Here is a 21,429-nt window from a genome sequence, read left to right as displayed (position 1 = left end):
TTTCATATGCCCATTGGCCATCTCTATGTCCTCTTTGGCGAAGTGTCTATTCAGTTCTTTTGCCCAATTTTTGATTGGATTGTTTACTTTCTTCTTGTTGAGTTTTACAAGTTCTTTGTAGATTTTGGTTATTAACCCCTTATTGGATGTGTTGGCGAATATGTTCTCCCATTGTGTGTGTTGTCTTTTTATTTTGTTCATATTGTCTTTAGCAGTGCAAAAGCTTTTTAGTTTGATATAGTCCCATTTGTTCATCCTGTCCTTTATTTTACTTGCCCATGAAGATAAATCGGCAAATATATTGCTGCGAGAGATGTCAGAGAGCTTACTGCTTATGTTTTCTTCTAAGATGCTTATAGTTTCATGGCTTACATTTAAGTCTTTTATTCATTTTGAGTTTATTTTTGTGAGTGGTGTAAGTTGGTCATCTAGTTTCATTTTTTTTTTGCATGTATTTGTCCAATCAGTGTGATACCACTTCCTGATATTCTTCATTTTCAAGATTGCTGAGGTTATTTGTGTTCTTTTTTGATTCCGTATAAATTTTTGGAATATTTGTTTTATATCTTTGAAGTATGATATTGGTAATTTAGTAGGAATTGCATTGAATTTATAGATTGCTTTCAGTAGTATAAACATTTTAATTGTATATATTCTTCCTACCGTAAACATGGTATGTGCTTCCACTTGTTTGTATCTTTCTTGATTTCTTTTATCAACGTTTTAGTTTTTTGAGTACAGTATTTAACCTCTTTGGTTAAATTTACTCCTAGGTACTTTATTTGGTTGTAATAGTGAAGGAGATTGTTTTCTTAATTTCTCTTTATGATAGTTCATTGTTGGTGTATATAAATGCCACTGATTTCTGAATATTGATTATATATCCTGCCATCTTGCTGAATTCATTTATCAGTTTCAGTAGTTTTTTGACTGAGACTTTAGGGTTTTCTATGTACAGTATCAAGTCATCAGCAAATAATGAAAGTTTTACTTCTTCTTTTCCAATTTTGATGCCTTCTTGTCTGAATGCTGTGGCTAGGACTTCCAGAACTATGTTGAATAAGAGTGATAAAAGAGGGCACCCCTGCCTTGTTCCTGATCTTAAGGGGATTGCTTTTAATTTTTGCCCATTGAGTATGATGTTGGCTGAGGGTTTGTCATAGATGACCTTTATCATGTTTAGGTATGTTCCCTGTATTCCCACTTTGCAGAGAGTTTTGATCCTAAATGGGTGCTGGATTTTATCAAATGCTTTTTCTGTATCTATTGATATTATTATGTGATTTTTCTCCTTTTTTTTGTTTATGTGATGAATCACATTGATTGATTTGTGAATATTGTACCAGCCTTGCCTCCCCAGAATAAATTCCATGTAATCACAACGTATGATTTTTTTCATGTATTGCTGTATCTGGTTTGCTAATATGTTGTTGAGAATTTTAGCATCTAAGTTCATCAGGGATATTGGCCTATAGTTTTTTTTCTTTGTAGTTTCTTTGCCTGGTTTTGGAATGAGAGTTATGTTTGCCTCATAAAAGAAATCTGGAAGTTTTTCTTCCTCTTGAATTTTTTAAAATAGCTTGAGAAGGATAGGAGTTAGTTCTTCTTTTGATATTTAGTAAAATTTGCCTGTGAAGCCAACAGGCCCAGGATTTTTGTTTGTTGGGAGTGTTTTGATAACTCTTTCAATCTCCTTTGGTGTAATCTGTCTATTTAGGTTTTCTGATTCTTCCAGATTGCTTTTTGAATGATTATATCTTTCAAGGAATTTATCTATTCATCTAGGTTGTCTCATTTTTGGGCATACAGTTCTTCATAGTATTGTTTTAAAATCCTTTGGATTTCTGCTGTGTTAGTTGTTACTTCTCCAATCTCATTTCTAATTTTATTTATTTGAGCCCTCTTTCTTTTTTTCTTGGTGAGTCTGGTTAAATCATCAATTTTGTTTACCTTCTCAAAGAACCAGCTCTTGGTTTCATTGATTTTCTGTATTTTTTTTTGTCCTTTATTTCTACTCTCATCTTTATTATTTCCTTCCTTCTACTTCCTCTGGGATTTACTTGCTGTTTTTTTTTTTTGTTTGTTTGTTTTTAAGTTATTTTAGGTGCAGGGTTAAGTTGTTAATTTGAGCTTTTTCTTTCTTCTAAAGCTATGCCTGTAATGCTATGAACTTTCTTCTCAGTACTGCTTTTGCTGTGTCCCATAAATTTTGAGTTGTTGTATGTTCATTTTCATTTGTTTCCAGGAAGTTTTTGATTTCTTCCTTGTTCTCATTGTTAACCCATTCATTATTTAATAGCATGCTATTTAGTCTCCAAGAGTTTGAATGTTTTTCAGTTTTTTATTGTAATTGATTTCTAGTTTCATGCCATAATAATCAGAGAAGGTGCTTGATATGATTTCAATCTTCTTAAATTTATTAAGACTTGTTTTGTGTCCTAACATATGGTTTATCCTAGAGAATGTACTGTGAGCACTTGAAAAGAATAAATAGTCTGCTGCTTTGGGGTGAGAGGTTCTGAAGATATCTATTAAATCCAGTTGATTTAGTGTGTCATTTAAAGCTGCTGTTTTTTTGTTATTTTTTTTCTTGAGGATCTATCCATTGTTGTTAGTGAGGTATTAAAATCCCCTACTATTATAGTATTGCTGTTGATCTCACCCTTTTTGTCCATCAAAATCTGTTTTATATATTTAGGTGCTACTATATTAGGGCATATATATTCATAATAGTTATATCTTCCTGTTGTAATGCTCCTTTTATCATTATGTAGAGACTTTCTTTATCTCTTATTATAGCCTTTGTTTTAAAGTTTATTTTGTCAGATATTAGTATTGCTATCCCAGCTTTTTTTTTCTGTTTGTGTGAAATATTTATTTCCATTCCTTTACTCTCAGTCTATGTGTATTTTTTGTTTTGAGATGGGTCTCTTGGAAACAGCATATGTATGGGTACTGTTTTCTTATCCATGCAATTACCCTATGTCTTTTAATTGGAGCATTTAATCCATTTACATTTAAGGTTGTCATTGATATGTAGTTGTTTATTGCTATTTTTTTTAAATCTATAATCTTCTTTTTCTTGATTTCTTTTTTTCTTTGCTCTTTTTACAGCAAGCCCCTTGACATTTCCTGCAGTACTTGTTTGGTTGTAATTAATTACTTGAATTTTTTTTTTTTTTTGGTCTGGGAAGCTTTTTATTTCTCTTTTCATTTTATATGATATTCTTGCTGGATAAAGAAATCTTGGTTGTAGGCTCTTGTTTTGCATTACTTTAAATATTTCTTGCCATTCCTTTCTGGCCTCAAGTAATTCTGTTGAAAAGTGTAATGTCATCCTTATGAGGTCTCCTCTATAGGTAATTGACTTCTTTTCTCTTGTTGCTTTTAGTATCTTTTCTTTATCTCTTAACTTTGGTATTTTAGTTATGATGTGTCTTGATGTAGACCTCATTGGGTTTCTCTTTACTGGGACTCTCTGCACTTCTTGAGCCTGTGTGACTTTTTTTTTCCATCAGTTTAGGAAAGTTTTCAGCTATGATTTCTTCAAAAAGTTTTTCTATCCTTTGTTCTTTCTTTTCTTCAGGAACCTCTATGATGCGGACGTTATTTCTCTTCATATTGTCACAGAGTTCTCTTATTGTGTTCTCAGACTTTTTGAGGCTCTTTTCTTTTTGCTGCTCTGTTTCTGTTTTTATTTATCTTGTCTTCTAATTCACTGATTTGATCCTCTGCCTCATCTAGCCTGCTGTTGATTCCCTCTAGTGTAGTCTTCATTTCTGATATTGTAATTGCCATTTCTGATAAAAATATGGAATACTTCATGAATTTGCATGTCATCCTTGTGCAGGGGTCATGCTAATCTTCTCTGTATCATTCCAATTTTAGTAGATGTGCTGCCAAAATGAGCACAGATTTTTTTTTCAATTATTGCAGTGACACTGGACAACATTGTTATATAGGTTTTAGGTGCCCAATTCTCAACACATCTCTGTATACCATATTGTGTGTTCATTGCACCCCTCCCCTCCAGTCAAGTCTTCCTCATCACCATTTATTTCCCCTGTTGGGAGAATAGCTGTGTTAATCTTGGTCACTGTACTTTGCCTGATTAGTGTGTGAGCATGTGGCAGCACCACATGTGTATAGTCTATGTAAGGCAACGAGTGCTTGTCTTCAGGGTGATAGATGGCAGATTGTAGATCTCTTGTCTGCCAGAGTGAGAGACTGTTTTTGCTGTTTATTCAAGCAGTTTTCCCTTCCTGTTTGCTTGTCTGCCATTTTGAGACTCTATTAAATGGGAATGGTCCAATGCTTTCTGGCTCCACAGTTTCTCTATTGTCTGCCGAAATCCAATGTGAACCTGCCTGGCCTTGCACCAGCATCAAACCTCCCATATCCCTCTCCATCTCCCATCACCCCCCACCATAAATCACCTCACTATTATCCATGTCCATGAGGTTTTTCTTTTGTCTTTTTTTTTTTTTTTTTCAGAGACAGAGTGAGAGTCAGAGAGAGGGGCAGATAGGGACAGTCAGACAGGAATGGAGAGATGAGAAGCATCAATCATCAGTTTTTCATTGGGGCACTTTAGTTGTTCATTGATTGCTTTCTCATATGTGCCTTGACTGCGGGCCTTCAGCAGACCGAATAACCCCCTGCTTGAGCCAGTGACCTTGGGTCCAAGCTGGTGAGCTTTGCTCAAACCAGATGAGCCACGCTCAAGCTGGTGACTTCAGGGTCTTGAACCTGGTTGCTTCACATCCCAGTCTGATGCTCTATCCACTGCACCACCACCTGGTCAGGCTCTTTTGTCTTTTTATGCTCAATCCCTCCATCCCCCTCCCCCTGTCCCACCACCAAATACATACAACTGTCAGCCTGTTCTCTATCTATGAGTCTGTCTCTATTTTGATTGTTAGTTCATTTTGTTCATTAGATTATACATATAAGTGAAATATGAGTACTTGTCTTTCTCTGACTGGCTTATTTCACTTAGCATAATGCTCTCCAGTTTCATTCATGCTGTTGTAAAAGGTAAGATTTCCTTTCTTCTATGACCATGTAGTATTCCATTATGTAAATATACCATAGCTTTTTTATTCACTCATCTACTGATGGGAAGACAAAGAAATCTTAATGTGAGCCAAATATACATTGATTAAGGAGCAAACATACCTGCATTGTGAAAGTCACTCTTGAGCAACTTATTTTAAAGATGTTTGAAATTTACAGTGTATACAGAGAAGAGTCACCAGCATGGAGGGTGAAATTGATGCAGGTGAAAGAACTGTGGTCTCTCAGCCTGGAATAGAGAAAACTTGGGTAATAAATAACATTGCTATTATATAGTTATAGTTAAGGGATGATATTTGCAATTTAGTAAAAACCAGTACTCAACTTGTAAGGATACCAGAATTAGACATTAAATTTGAAGAGTAAATTCTAAATTCTTGCTTTTAATGAATACACTAAATTACTTTTCAATATGTTGACTGAATAAACTAGTCAATAAAAGAGCTTATGGAAATTATTATTATTTTTTCTTGAATCTAGCTGAGTTCTGCTTCTGGCATGCTATCTGTCTTCCTCATAAGAATGAAGTATAATGACATTTTATTTAAAGGCAAGTATGCCAGGTCCCTCTCTGCTGAAGATGTCAATATTTTTGAGGATCAAATGTATTTTTTTTCACATTTCTTTTGTGTGTTGACTGAAATCTAAAATTTAACTCAGAACCAGGAATACTCATGTAATTGGTATGTTATGGATCCCAGCTAATCCTGAAGTGCCTTGAATTGGTGGCTTTTTTTCCATGCCTCACCTCCCTCCAGCCCCGTGCACCTTATTAAAGGACCTCCAGCAAATAAACAATGACACCTATTCTGTATGGCTGTAGTGTTTGACTTAAATCAGGACTTTACACAGATGGCATATACTGCATCAACCCTGCAGGTTGTTAATATTTTGATTATCACCCTAACTTGAGACCAAAGGGCAATTAACTTCATGGAGGATGATCACTGCTTAACATCAGGAAGAAACTCCGAAAAGTTGAAAATGACATGAACTGCTTCTTGCAGTAGCTAATTTCCCATTAGTGAGAATGTCAAGTTTTTCAAATAAGTTCTAACAGATCGCTATAAAGAAGACTTGAATATCAATTGAGAGCATGAAAAAGATTTGTGATTTTTGAACTAGTTATTGATTTGTTAATAGTGGCAGAACTCTTTCTGAATGGAAATCTTAGGTGGAGGCTTAATCCATGAAAGAGATAAAAGATGCTAAGCTGGGCTTTCTTCTTACCTTCCCCTGCAGACCCGAGCAGTGCAGCTGGAAAGCCTAGGATCGAGGTGTTCATGTTCTGGTTAGCAATGTAGTAGAAGCTTCCATTTCAGAGACATCTGTGAAAGTCTTTCTCTAGCAGAAGGAAGGTCTGCCACTCTAACATGGGACTAGTGGCCGCTCCCCTCTACTGCTGGAGGAGTCTGAAGATATTATGTCAGGCTGTACATTGATTATTATATATCTACCAGAATCTTTGAGGAGGAGCTATTGTAAGCCCCTATTTTACAGTTGAGGAAACTGAGGTTCAGAAAGTGTAAGCATCCTGACCATAACAGTGATTGGCAGATCCACATTAAGGGGATTGTTTACATTAGGTGGTGGTGATAGAAGGGGATTGTATTCTTTTTCTGTGAAAAAAGGAACCATGATTTAGGTCAGATGGAGAGACAGGGAGAGTCTGAGCAGCACAAAAGTTGTCTGGTAAATACCATGGTTCTAGGATGACCTTGTGACACAATTTTTGTCCCATAAGCATTTACGGAGTTCCTGCTCTAAGTACACACTCTACTAATCATTGTAGACACAGCCAATAACATACAATTCCTGCTATTACAGTGTCCTCAGTACTTGCCTAAACAATTTACATTTATACTTTCTTGCCATAGCTTTTGCTTCCTTACCCCCTTCTTTGCTTTCCTCAATTCTTTGCCTATAAAAACACTGCTGAGATAGAGTTTATAGATATCCTTCCTCCTCTCCCTTATTCTCATTCACCCTTTGCCTTTTTCTTAGTAACAATTTCTTATATATTTACTGTGCGCCAGACTTTGCACTACACACTTTATATAGACCATCTAATTTAGTTTTTATAACAACATTAGGTAATGTTTTATTATCCCATTCAAAAAATAGATCTGGGACACAAAGTAATTTGTTAAAAATAGCCTGTCATGGTCAGTAAATGTCCGAGCTAGCTTTTAAGCCTGGGTCTTTAGACTTCAAATACATCACACTTAACATGATATAATAGCAGCCTCTATTCAGCATGCGTATATGTTTGCTGTTGACATTGATAATCACTTTGGCAGACATTAAGAATGAAAGGTTAACAGCTTCTGGAAGCCATATTTTAAGAGAGTTAGTGAGCTATATATATATTTGAGAATTATAAGTAAAGGTCATATGTCTTGAAATTATTTATCTTGTAGGCAAAGGAAGAATGGCTACTTACATGCTTTTATTATTAGAGCCTGTAGAGTTAGATAAATTGAATTTGAGTCTTGACTTTACCATTTAATTGATGTGTGACCTTGGCAATTTTATTTATTTTTGATAATCCTCTTTGGTATAATGGAATATTATGGTGTCAAACATGTGGTGATTATAGGGATTTGAAGCACAGCACAATATATAGTGTGTAGTAAATGCTAATTAAAATTTTTGTTATTATTGTTATGACAAGGATTGAGTCTAATTTTTTTCAGGTACTCTTCGGAATCTCGTAGCAAATGTTGTCATTCATTCTTCATTTTTTTATACTGAATAAATGTAGAAAGGATGAGAATTTGGTGTTGTTCAACAATGTTAGAAGGAAATGTCCTTTCCCTATGCCTTGCCTTATGCATGTTCTTAATCTCTCTTTCTTATGGAAGTGCTCTATTCCAAGAAATGTGTCAAGGATTTATGAAAAAAATTAGGTAGAAATACTTGGGGATGCTCTGTTTTCATTTTTTAGGAACAAGCAGGGCCATTCTCCTGTAGTTAATTTCTCTTCTGCTTAGTCACACTGTGAGTGCCACCTGAGCATACCTCCCCTGGCTAACCATGCTGTAACTGAGCCTACATGGTCAGGTTTTTGTTTTCCATGCTAGAAGAGCCACTTTGGTTTTCATGCTAACATGCATCCTCCAAATATCAGTACAGGCACTAAAGTTGACCTTTTGACCTTTATCTGCCATTCTTTTGCTTATTCAATGTGTTCGTGACTTAGGAGAAGATTAGTGCTATTTATTGTGATTTCCTTCAAACATCTCCAACAAACACTTCCCAGTTAATTTGGTAATACTTTATTAAACAAGTCAGTGAGACTCCCCATTGCAAGGAGTTGGTAAGTCTAGATCGAGAAGAACTCACAGTAATGTGAGAAAGGCCAGACTCACCTATGGGAAGCTCATGGACCCAGACAACTACATGAGAGATGTGACCATGCCAGGGAAAGACAGAAAGAGCACTCTATATGAGCTGCAGCGGGTGGGCCTTCCAGAGACCTAGAGAAACAGTCAGTACTAGCATCAAGAATGACAGGGTCCTGGAGTCTGAGTGACTTTATTACCTAATGATAGTAATCATTAGGTTGATATGGTGGTGGAGTCTTCAGTTTTGCCATTTATTCACTGATTGAATTTGGGAAATTAAATCTCCCTCTCTGATCTATGATTTCATTGTTCTTAAATTGAGGACATTAATTTTGCCTTTGCCTGGCTGCAGTGAGATCTTAATGGGACAATGGATAGAAAGCGTATCACCCAATGTGTGCTACATAGTACATGTGAATCAAGTGACTTACCCGCAGTGAGTGAGGGTTGTCTGCTTTCTAAAAACTCATGTCACAATTCCTTGAGCTCTGGAAACAAAATATCCTAATTTTATATGAATACAGATATTATTCAGTAGCTTAGAGTTCAACCTTTACTTTGTAGTTACAAATTTTTCTGAACTCTGGTCTATCTTCAATTATTCATTTTCACTAAATTTTTAATAAATACTGAAATAGCATGACCAAATTACAGTTCTGATGTTTTGTACCAATTATTACATGTAAATTTTTAAATATTAAATACCACGATTATTAAGGAGGACTTAGTAATCAAATCTTGCTAGAAGTTTCATCTGCCTCATTTTTTTTATAGTTTATCAAACTCCTATTTCCTGTCAGAAAATCAATTACTTATTATTTTTGTGTCTTTTGGAGTAGTACTAGAAACATGGCTAGTAGTTGAAAAAAAGCTATGTCCTTAGACAACAGTTAGTTCACAACTAGCAGAAGAACAAATATTTCACAGGAAACGAGGGACAGTTTTTGACCTGCAATCAGAACTAGATGTGCAGCTTGAAGAAGATGACCCTGCTGTCTCACATGGTCCACACCAGTGACAGTCCAGGTCACCCACTTAGTGAGCATTGCCATCTCTAAACAGGCGACTTCCAAATCTATATAAATCTCCAGCCTAGCAATCTCTTCTCTGCTCTACACTTATTTTTCTAGATCCTTGCTGGGCCTTTTCCACCATGATGTAATAGTTGTCTTGATTAGCAGGCTCCTAAAAAAATTGGGTTCTTTTCCCTAAAATCTGCTCTTTTTCTTTCAGGAATTAGATGGCATGACCATCTATTCAGCAGCCAACTAAGCCAGAGTCACGCTTGGTAGCACAGTATTAATGATATTAGTATTAGTGGTTAAGAATGTTCATTAGCTGTGAGACCTTGGGTGAGTGACTTAACCTCTCTCTGTCACATTTAATATATCCATAATATAAGGATGATAGCAGTTCTAACTTCATAGGTTAGGTGTAATGATTAAATAAGTTAATTTCCTAAGTGCTTAGAATAGTGCTTGGCGCATAGTAAATGCTATGTAAATGTTTTTTAAATAAATAAATCACATATAGCATTCCCGGAAAGGCTATTAAATTCACACATTCCTCTCCATCTCCATGGAAGCTGCCTTAGTTCTGATTCTAATGCCTCTGGAAGATAGAATAATCTTTTTTTTTCTTACTTTAAAATTTTTATTCTGTTCTATTCTATTCTATTCTATTCTATTCTATTCTATTCTATTCTATTCTAATTGTTTTTTAAAGTGAGCGGAAGGGAGATAGAGAGATTCCTGCATGCACCCCGACTGGATCCACCTGGCAACCACCATCTGTGGCTGATGCTCGAATCAACTGAGCTATCCTCAGCACTCGGGGCAGATGCTTGAACCAATCGAGCCACTGGCTGTGAGAGAAGAGGGAGAGAAGGGAGAAAGAGAAGGAAAGAGGAGCAGATGGTCATTTCTCCCTTGTGCCCTGACGGGGATTGAACCTGGGATGTCCACACACCTGGCCAACACTCTATACACTGAGCCAACTGGCCAGAGCCAATTTGAAAATTTTAATTTTTATTTATTAATTTTAGCCAGAAAGGGGTGTATGGAGGGGAACAAAAACATTGATCCATTTCTGTATGTGCCCTGACCAGGGATCGAACCAGCAATTTCTGTGCTTTGGGCCAATACTCTAACCAACTGAGCTATATGGCCAGGGATAAAGTTTTTTTTTTTTTTTTTTAATAATTTTATTTTTTAATGGGGTGACATCAATAAATCAAGATACATATATTCAAAGATAACAAGTCCAGGTTATCTTGTCGTTCAATTATGTTGCATACCCACCACCCAAAGTCAGATTGTCCTCTGTCACCTTCTATCTTGTTTTCTTTGTGCCCCTCCCCACCCCCCTATCCCTCTCCCATTCCCCCCTCCCCCCCGTAACCACCACACTCTTATCAATGTCTCTTAGTTTCACTATTATGTCCCACCTACGTATGGAATAATACAGTTCCTGTTTTTTTCTGATTTACTTATTTCGCTTTGTATCATGTTATCAAGATCTCACCATTTTGCTGTAAATGTTCCGATGTCATCATTTCTTATGGCTGAGTAGTATTCCATAGTGTATATGTGCCACATCTTCTTTATCCAGTCATCTATTGATGGGCTTTTTGGTTGTTTCCATGTCCTGGCCACTGTGAACAATGCTGCAATAAACATGGGGCTGCATGTGTCTTTACGTATCAATGTTTCTGAGTTTTTGGGATATATACCCAGTAGAGGGATTGCTGAGTCATAAGGTAGTTCTATTTTCAGTTTTTTGAGGAACCATCATACTTTCTTCCATAATGGTTGTACTACTTTACATTCCCACCAACAGTGTATGAGGGTTCCTTTTTCTCCACAGCTTCTCCAACATTTGCTATTACCTGACTTGCTAATAACAGCTAATCGAACAGGTGTGAGGTGGTATCTCATTGCCGTTTTGATTTGCATTTCTCTAATAGCTAAAGAAGATGAGCATCTTTTCATATATCTGTTGGCCATTTGTATTTCTTCCTGGGAGAAGTGTCTATTCATATCCTCTTCCCATTTTTTTATTGGATTGTTTGTTTGTTTGTTGTTGAGTTTTATGAGTTCTTTGTATATTTTGGATATTAGGCCCTTATCTGAGCTGTTGTTTGAAAAAATCATTTCCCATTTAGTTGGCTTTCTGTTTATTTTGTTATCAGTTTCTCTTGCTGAGCAAAAACTTCTTAGTCTGATGTAGTCCCATTCATTAATTTTTGCCTTCACTTCTCTTGCCATTGGAGTCAAATTCATAAAATGCTCTTTAAAACCCAGGTCCCTGAGTTGAGTACCTATGTCTTCTTCTATGTACTTAATTGTTTCAGGTCTTATGTTTAGATCTTTGATCCATTTTGAGTTAATTTTTGTACAGGGGGAGAGACTGTAGTCCAGTTTCATTCTTTTGCATGTGGCTTTCCAGTTTTCCCAGCACCATTTATTGAAGAGGCTTTCTTTTCTCCATTGTGTGTTGTTGGCCCCTTTATCAAAAATTATTTGACTATATATATGTGGTTTTATTTCTGGACTTTCTATTCTGTTCCATTGGTCTGAGTGTCTATTTTTCTGCCAATACCATGCTGTTTTGATTGTCGTGGCCCTATAATAGAGTTTGAAGTCAGGTATTGAAATGCCCCCAGCTTCATTCTTTTTCTTTAGGATTGCTTTGGCTATTCGGGGTTTTTTATAGTTCCATATAAATCTGATGATTTTTTGCTCTATTTCTTTAAAAAATGTCATTGGAAGTTTGATGGGAATTGCATTAAATTTGTATATTGCTTTGGGTAATATAGCCATCTTGATTATATTTATTCTTCCTAGCCAAGAACAAGGTATATTCTTCCATCTCATTATATCTTTTTCGATTTCCCTTAACAATGGTTTATAGTTTTCATTATATAAGTCCTTTACATTCTTTGTTATGTTTATTCCTAAGTATTTTATTTTTTTTGTTGCAATCGTGAAGGGGATTATTCTTTTGAGTTCCTTCTCAGTTGTTTCATTGTTGGCATATAGAAAGGCTATTGACTTCTGTATGTTAATTTTGTATCCTGCGACCTTACTGTATTGGCTTATTGTTTCTAGTAGTCTTTTTGTGGATTCTTTGAGGTTTTCATATCATCTGCAAAAAGTGATACCTTTACTTCTTCTTTTCCGATATGGATGCCTTTTATTTCTTTCTCTTGTCTGATTGCTCTGGCTAGAACCTCTAGTACCACATTAAATAAGAGTGGAGAGAGTGGACAACCCTGTCTTGTTCCTGATTTAAGGGGGAAAGCCTTCAGTTTAGTGCCATTTAATATGATGTTTGCTGATGGTTTATCATATATGGCCTTTATCATGTTGAGATATTTTCCTTCTATACCCATTTTGTTGAGAGTCTTAAACATAAAATTGTGTTGTATTTTATCGAAAGCCTTTTCTGCGTCTATTGATAAGATCATGTGGTTTTTGTTCTTTGTTTTGTTGATATGGTGTATTACATTAACCGTTTTACATATGTTGAACCATCCTTGAGATTCTGGGATGAATCCCACTTGATCATGATGTATTATTTTTTTAATATGTTGTTGTATTCGATTTGCTAGTATTTTGTTTAGTATTTTAGCATCTGTATTCATTAGAGATATTGGTCTGTAGTTTTCTTTTTTTGTGCCATCCTTGCCTGGTTTTGGTATGAGGGTTATGTTGGCCTCATAAAATGTGTTTGGAAGTATTGCTTCTTCTTCAATTTTTTGGAAGACTTTGAGTAGAATAGGAACCAAGTCTTCTTTGAATGTTTGATAAAATTCGCTGGTATAGCCGTCAGGGCCTGGACTTTTATTTTTGGGGAGGTTTTTAATGGTTTTTTCTATTTCTTCTCTACTGATAGGTCTGTTTAGGCTTTCTGCTTCTTCTTGACTCAGTCTAGGAAGGTTGTATTTTTCTAGGAATTTATCCATTTCTTCAAGGTTGTTGAATTTAGTGGCATAAAGTTTTTCATAGTATTCTACAATAATTCTTTGTATATCTATGGTGTCCATGGTGATTTCTCCTCTTTCATTTTGGATTTTGTTTATATGAGTTCTTTCTCTTTTTTCCTTGGTAAGTCTTGCCAAGGGTTTGTCAATTTTGTTGATCTTTTCAAAGAACCAGCTCCTTGTTCTATTAATTTTTTCTATAGTTTTTCTGTTCTCTAATTCATTTATTTCTGCTCTGATTTTTATTATCTCCTTTCTTCGGCTGGTTTTGGGTTGTCTTTGTTCTTCTTTTTCTAGTTCCTTAAGGTGTGAATTTAAGTGGTTCACTTGGGCTCTCTCTTGTTTGTTCATATATGCCTGAAGTGATATGAACTTCCCTCTTATCACTGCTTTTGCTGCATCCCATAGATTCTGATATGTCGTATTGTCATTTTCATTAGTCTGTATATATCTTTTGATCTCTGCACTTATTTATTCTTTGACCCATTCATTTTTTAAAAGTATGTTGTTTAGTTTCCACATTTTTGTGGGATTTTTTTTTCTCTTTTTTGCAGTTGAATTCTAGTTTCAAGGCTTTATGATCAGAAAATATGCTTGGTACAACTTCAATTTTTCTCAATTTGCTGATGTTGTTTTTGTGGCTCAACATATGGTCAATTCTTGAGAATGATCCATGTACACTGGAGAAAAATGTATACTCAGTCACTTTGGGATGAAATGTCCTGTAGATGTCTATCATATCCAGGTGCTCTAGTGTTTTGTTTAAGGCCACTATGTCTTTGTTGATTCTCTGTTTGGATGACCGATCTAGAGCCATCAGCGGTGTATTGAGGTCTCCAAGTATGATTGTATTTTTGTCAGTTTTTGTTTTAAGATCAATAAGTAGCTGTCTTATATATTTTGGTGCTCCTTGGTTTGGTGCATATATATTAAGAATTGTTATGTCTTCTTGATTCAGTGTCCCCTTAGCCATTATGAAATGGCCATTTTTGTCTCTGAGTACTTTTCCTGTCTTGTAGTCAGCATTATCCGATATGAGTATTGCTACACCTGCTTTTTTTTGGATGTTATTTGCTTGGAGTATTGTTTTCCAGCCTTTCACTTTGAATTTGTTTTTATCCTTGTTACTTAGATGAGTTTCCTGTAGGCAGCATACAGTTGGATTTTCTTTTTTAATCCATTCTGCTACTCTGTGCCTTTTTATTGGTGAGTTTAATCCGTTTACATTTAGTGTAATTATTGATACTTGTGAGTTCCCTATTGCCATTTTATATCTTGCTTTCTGTTAGTTTTGTGTCTTGTTTGATCCTTCTCTTTTGTTTTTCTATCTTTTGTTTTTATTTGGTTGTATTCCATACATCTTTCCTCTGTTGCTATCTTTTTTATCTCATGTGCTTCTGTGGTGGTTTTTTCAATGGTGGTTACCTTTGAGTAATGAAAAGGGTCCCTACCCTGTTCATTGTAGCAAACTATTTTGTGAGTACTTTTGCACTCCATCGTCCTTTGCTACTGTTAATCTCCATCTTCTCCCCCTTTCTTTTTGTTGTTGTCACAGTTTAAATTTGGTTTTATTGTGTTCTTCTTGGAGCTTTTACTTGTGGCTCTGTTTTTTTTTTTTTCTTTGTATCTGATTGGAGAACCCCCTTTAGTAATTCCTGGAGTGGGGGTTTTCTGATGATAAATTCCCTCATCTTTTCTGTATCTGTGAATGTTTTTATTTCTCCTTCATATTTGAAGGATAGCTTTGATGGGTATAGTATTCGTGGCTGAAAGTTCCTCTCTTTCAGGACTTTAAATATTGGGGTCCACTCTCTTCTAGCTTGTAGAGTTTCTGCTGAGAAATCTGATGATAATCTAATGGGCCTTCCTTTATATGTTGTATTCTTCTCAGGGATAAAGTTTTTATTTTTAATTTACTGTGTTGACATAATTTTAAGTATCCCACTCAGTATAACACCCTCTACACACAGCATTGTGCCACCCCTTCCCCTGGCCTGCTGCTGCTGCCCCCTTGTCTATAACCTGGATTGACTCTTCCTTGTGTTACCCAGGCTAACTTGGCTCTGCATAGTCTGGCTTCTGCCTGAATCTCCAGCAAACACTCTCCCTTCTCATCACTCCGTGTGAACTAATTCTGTTCCCCTACGCCTGTCTACATTTGCTCTGCTGCTTGTTGGTGGGAAGCTCCTTTCTGTCTCATTCAACTTCAGATCCAGTTTAAACATTACTCTCTCTCTCTCTCTGACATATCCCTGACTCTTTCACCAGAAGAATTCCTTCCCTTGTGTTTCCCCTGATTAGATGAGTATCATTGCACAATGATCCTTTGTTGCATTTATTTATTTGCACATCTATTATCCCAACGAAAATGTAAGATTCTGAAGCATGGAGTATTTCTCTCTCTGCCTCTCTATTTCTCTGTCTTTCTCTCACACATATATGTATTTAATTTTAATTAACTTTTTTTTTTGTTTTGTTTTAGTTCAGTATCTTCCACAATGTCTGACACAGGGTAGATGCTCAATCAATGAGTATTGAGTGAATGAAAAATAAACCAAATCACACCTTATTGATTATTTAACCCAACCCCTATTGTATATATGAGGACAAACCTTAGAGAAGTTAGTTAACTTGCTCTATCTAGGTTACCCAGCTAGGCAGTATTAGCATCTCTAGATTAAAAGCAACTTTACACAACTTTCCAGCATTTTTCGTTACTACATATCCTCAATTATTAAGACACTTCTGGATCAATGACACAAATTTAAATTCTAGTCTGGGGTAGCTAAGGGCTTCCTATTCTCCTATTATATTCCCATTAAAAATCAGACCCTGTGGCGAGGAAAGTTAGCTGAATCTCCAAATAACTCAGGGATTCTTGGTCAGGAGGATGATTTGCCTAATTCTGCAGGCTCTGTAAGTAACCTTTACTCATCAGTATTTTAATCGGGGTTAGGGTTGGTGCAGACCACTTTTTGAAATTTAAATGTGGGAACTCTTTTAAGAATTATTTTGTCCTTGACATAGTCTGTGGGTGAGTTACTCTGTGGATATGCACGCACGTGTGTGTGTGTGTGTGTGTGTGCGCGCGTGCCCATGCGCGTGCGTGTGCATGTGCAGTGAGCAAGGAGGTGATGTTATTGAAGGCGTGATTCAGAGGTGAGAACTTGGTCATGCCCTGAGTTTTGCATTCCAGTTGAAAAGTCATCAGAAAAGGGTAAGGTCAACACTGAATTCTGCCAAGTTTTGCCTTCAGTGCTGCTGAATGAAATGAGGTAATGTACTTTATGAACTGTGAAGAGCTATAGAAATGGGAGACATTTTTAGAATCATTAATTTATGGAAAAGGAAGGCCTTTAGGGATGATGTAGCCCTCTAACTTCCTTATTTCACACAGAGGGGAAGTGACTCACTCAAGGTCACACATAGAAAGTAGTAGAGTTGGGTCCTGCATCTTCTCTAGCCCATAGCTTACCTCTCTCCATGGGCACTTCACAATCTCACCAACCATGGAGGCACCTGAGTGGCCTGGACTTGCCCCTCGTCTATGCTTTTGCAAATGCTGTTCTCAGTGCAGAGATGCCCTTTATTTATTTCATGGCTGCCTGAGGTACCTCCTCCTCCTGTGAGATTTGGCCTCATCTGACACTCCTCTAACCTCCCAGTGCTGCATTCCAATGCTTGGACACAATATAAAACACATAGAAGATACAAACCTTCCCTCAAAGAAATTTACAATAAGTTATTTCCATTTTAAAAGGGTACTGTCTCCACCCACCGTTGCGACTCCAACTGAAGATATTTTTGGTGGCAGGTGATGAGATTGGGACACAGAGAAGTTCCTCTCACACACACTCCTTCTGGTCCTCTGCAGATCATACCTCATAGACCACCAATATTTAAAGCCAGAGATTTATGCAGTTGTTATCTTGGGACCCTGGAACAGCCTGCAATATCTGTCAGAAGCATGTTTATTTTTTCTAAAAGACTGGTCAAGTTACAGAGAGGCAGATTTTAATTGAACAACTATAGATGGGTATGCATCTCTGAGGAGGTGGGGGTCTCCATATCCTCTGTGGGGGTTCAAACAGAACAGTCAGCATCACGCAGGGCTGAGCCACATGATCTCTAAATTTCCCTCTCGTTTTAAAGTCCTAGATTCAAAGGTAGAATTTCTCTCCCACCTGAGGTGTGGCTGTTTTAAGTCCTGATCCCACAAAGTGAAGAAGAAGGTATTTTCTGATGGACCTCCAGAGGTGTATTATTTTAATCAAGATTAGAATGACCAATGAAGTTTCTTGAGAGGTTAAAAAAAAGTCATAATGGTATTGTGAGTGTATGTGTGTGTGTGTAGGTATGGAGAAAGAAAGCAACAATATAAATATAGCATGGAGTGTTTTTCTTCATCATGTTTCCATCCACTGGTAATTCTGTGGAAACCTATTCAACACATACAGTATATTGAGCACATATCCTGTCCCAGTTTCTGAGCTGGATGTTTGGGGGCACAGATTAACAGATGATTAAAAGTTAGTCACTGTTCTCAATTTGCTCAGTTTGTGTGGGAAGCGAGGGATAGAAAGGAGAGCCTCCCCACCTCTCACTTGCACCTCAGCTGGTTCAGTTTTTTAATCTGTACCTAACAAAAACATCTTGTCCTCATCTTTAATGATTTCCTAGGTCTACACATTTATTCGGAGTTCCTTTGCAGGACTTACAGAATATGCATCTGTCAGGGTCTCAGAAAGAAATAGATGGGATACTCAAAGTGGGTGACCAGAGAAGAATTGAATAAAGAATTCATTTATAAGGTTTGGGCAGGTGGTATGGAAACCACAAGGATAATACAATGTCCTGGGGCTATTAACAACTGCCTGTTTTTAGCCTTGTGTATGAAGGGTAACAGGAGGGAGCCATTAACAGAACCTAGAGATATAGAAAATGGCACAGAAAGGGCCACTTTGCAGGCATTGTGACCTTCTGACAAAAATTCAGCAGCTGAGATGACTGCGTAGGAGGGAAGTGGAGCTTACTCTTTCTTCTCTCTGCTCTCCAATGTCCTTCAGTTCTTGACCCTCTGGAAGTCAGGGAGGCAGCCCTTAGATAAAATCCAAACTGGTCAGTCTTCCAGGGCACTGAGCTGGTGATGAGGGGTTGGGAGTGAATCTTTGAGCACACATTGGAGAGAGAGAGTTCATTATATTAGATAAAGTAATCCTTCAGTGCTGCAGAGGCATACTCGAGGCTCCTCTCTACATATTGCCCACACGCATCCCCCCTCAATGCCATTTATGGAACTTGCTGGTGTCAGACACGATGCAAAAACACATCTACTTTATTTTCTCATTTCAACTTCACAATCATGCTTCAAAGTAGGGGAAGAGATGAAACAACAGTGAAGATAAAATGTCTCTGACTTTAAAGCGCATGTGGCATACTGAGTTCTTTTTTTCTTTTTTCTTTTTTTTTTATTTCTCTGAAGTGAAATGTGAGGAGGCAGAGAGACAGACTCCCACATGCACCCGACCAGAATCCACCTGGCATGCCCACCAGGGGCCGATGCTCTGCCCATCTGGGGCATTGCTCTTTTGCAACTGAAGCCATTCTAGTGCCTAAAGTGGAGGCCATGGAGCCATCCTCAGCGCCCGGGCCAACTCGCTCCAATAGAGCCTTGGCTGCAGGAGGAGAAGAGAGAGAGAGAAAGAAGAGGGGGAAGGGTGGAGAAGCAGAGGGGCACTTTTCCTGTGTGCCCTGGCCAGGAATTGAATCTGGGACTTTCACACCCTGGGCCAATGCTCTACCACTGAGCCAACTGGCCAGGGCCTCATACTGAGTTCTTGAGCACTGTGAGCACATCTGCTGTGGGCAGGTCTCTGGGGTGGGATCTTCAGGAGATAAGCTCTCCGCTGCCTGGACACCACCCTGGCAGCCCTCACCCCTGACTCAAGTTGGCTTTCCCTTCTAGGAAGCTTTTAGAGAATCTCCTAGATGGTGGGGGGTATCCCTCTTTCATGCTCCCTGTGTATGCTGCTCTGGTATCTCATGTGGCACCAATCATATTGAATTTAATCCTTTTAATTATTTTCCCCATGAGACTATTAGCTCTTTGAGACCAGGACTCACTTCTTTCTCATTCACATGTCTGTACAAATCATAGTCCGCTATGCACTAGGGCTCCATAAGTATTTCTTATCTGAATGATTGAAAAATAAGGACTTTTTCTATAACTAAAAAAGATCAGGTAGAGGAGAGCTAGGAAGGTAAGGTACAGAATATCCTTTATTTCTCAGTGTTTCAGAAACATCAAGTGCTCAGGAAACCTGGTAGGTTCTGTCACCAGATACAGCAAAGTGATGTCATAAAAATCCCTTTGTTGTCATTCACGAGAACACCATCCCATTGCAGTTAATGGAAATAAATGTACCATTTAGTACTTTAAATCACGAAGCAACATAACTGCCTTCTATTTGTGGTGACCTTCTGGTACCCTCATTAGTTTCTCTCTGTGGATGTCTGTGCCTGATCTTGTTGACTCAGCATAAGGGGGTGCATCCGAGAGGCCTAGGCGAGGTGTGGAGAGGTGGGGGAGGAGGAATCTGGAATCTCCTGAGGAGTGGAGAAACCCTCATGGGCCATCCCATCTTTAGGACTACAAACAGCTGCTATTCCAGGCCTGTGATTGCTCTGCCCTCACCCTCCTGTGGATCCAATGGTGGAATTCAAAGAATTTAACAACCGGTGCTCTTCCCTAATGACTTAATGTTTTCAGAATAAAAAAACAATACACTGAAAAGTAGTTTATTATTTCATGCATTTAAAAATTAAACAATAACAGTGAAAGAAGTACAAAAAACTAGATTATGTTATAAGAGTTTTAAAATATTAAAGAAAAATATTAAATAATACCTGACAAAAAACAATCAAACTGTTATTTAAGATATTTCCATATTGCTTCTTGATTGGCATCCTCACTTGCAATCTTTTCAGCTATGGACGGAATGAACATTACTACAGGCACTTAGAATATGCTGTTGCGCAGATGAATGTTAAGAAAGAGTAAGGAATGTAAATTTGTGATTTCTACATTGGGTGGCTGCCCAGGTGCCCACCTTAGAGAGAACCCTGATTACAAGTGCCATTTTAACAACTGGTTTGCCAAACTCAAAATATTCCAGTTCTGCTGACCCAGTGCGAACCGGCTGAATCCCAGCAATGTGTGGGTCCCTCCGTCACAGCTCCTAGCACAGTGCACTGCGGTGCTGCACACAGCTCCCCACTGGCCTGTGAGCATCTGATCTGAGGGCTGGTTTCACACGGCCTTCAGCTCAGGTTCCCAGAGCCAGGAATGATTGTTGGGCATCAGAGGTTCTCGGTAAGTGTCTGCTTATATAAAGGAAAAATGAGCAAGTGAATGAATGACTAAAGAAAGGACTGGGTTCTCTCTAGCATCTACCAGCAATTTGGAGGAATGACTGAAAGCGTGAGAGAGGGAGTTAGGACTCCGTGAAGAAGACAATGATTGGATTTTGGAGGAAAATCCCTAAACAAAGAACATTTTGTTGTCCAGCTGCTCTCCCCTTCCTCTCAGACAGCCCCCTTGCTCTCTGTGTGTCGACTGACATCCATTGCTGTAAGGTCCGGCATCATAAGCACCATATCTGTTTGGTTCAATGTGGTCTTCTCACTGCTTTGCACAGTGCTTGGCACAAAGTTGTAGCTCGATGAGTATTTTTAAATAAAGTTAAAAATCTCTCTCTCTGGGCTTTTACTCCTCTTACAGTCGGCATTTCCCACCTTCCCTGCCTCCACCTCCCATGCTGAATACACGCCCTGCGCTGTCTTGTCCCCTGTACCTTCTAAGGTGAAATCGGAAAGGGGCTAAGCTCTCAAGCTGTTAAACTTTCCATTTTACAGACCAGGAAACTGAGGCCTAAAAGAGAAAACAATTCATCTAAAGTCATGTGAAGTCTCAGACTTGACATTAGAAAATGAATCTCTTGTCTCCTTTGTTTGCCATCAGAT

The 21,429-nt window shown here is 37.8% G+C and overlaps 2 non-coding genes across 2 annotated transcripts; both read right to left on the bottom strand.

The window, feature by feature from the left end:
• Positions 1–3,805: 3,805 nt before the first annotated feature.
• Positions 3,806–3,912, bottom strand: LOC136401874 (U6 spliceosomal RNA). The gene has a single exon (XR_010750799.1). It is a non-coding gene; the product is annotated as a U6 spliceosomal RNA (small nuclear RNA).
• A 15,242-nt stretch (positions 3,913–19,154) lies between these two features.
• Positions 19,155–19,230, bottom strand: TRNAP-AGG (transfer RNA proline (anticodon AGG)). The gene has a single exon. It is a non-coding gene; the product is annotated as a tRNA-Pro (tRNA).
• Positions 19,231–21,429: the final 2,199 nt, after the last annotated feature.

The sequence above is a fragment of the Saccopteryx leptura genome, chromosome 3, assembly GCF_036850995.1.
Source record: "Saccopteryx leptura isolate mSacLep1 chromosome 3, mSacLep1_pri_phased_curated, whole genome shotgun sequence".
NCBI lineage: Eukaryota > Metazoa > Chordata > Mammalia > Chiroptera > Emballonuridae > Saccopteryx > Saccopteryx leptura.
This window is presented reverse-complemented; position numbering and strand designations above follow the sequence as displayed.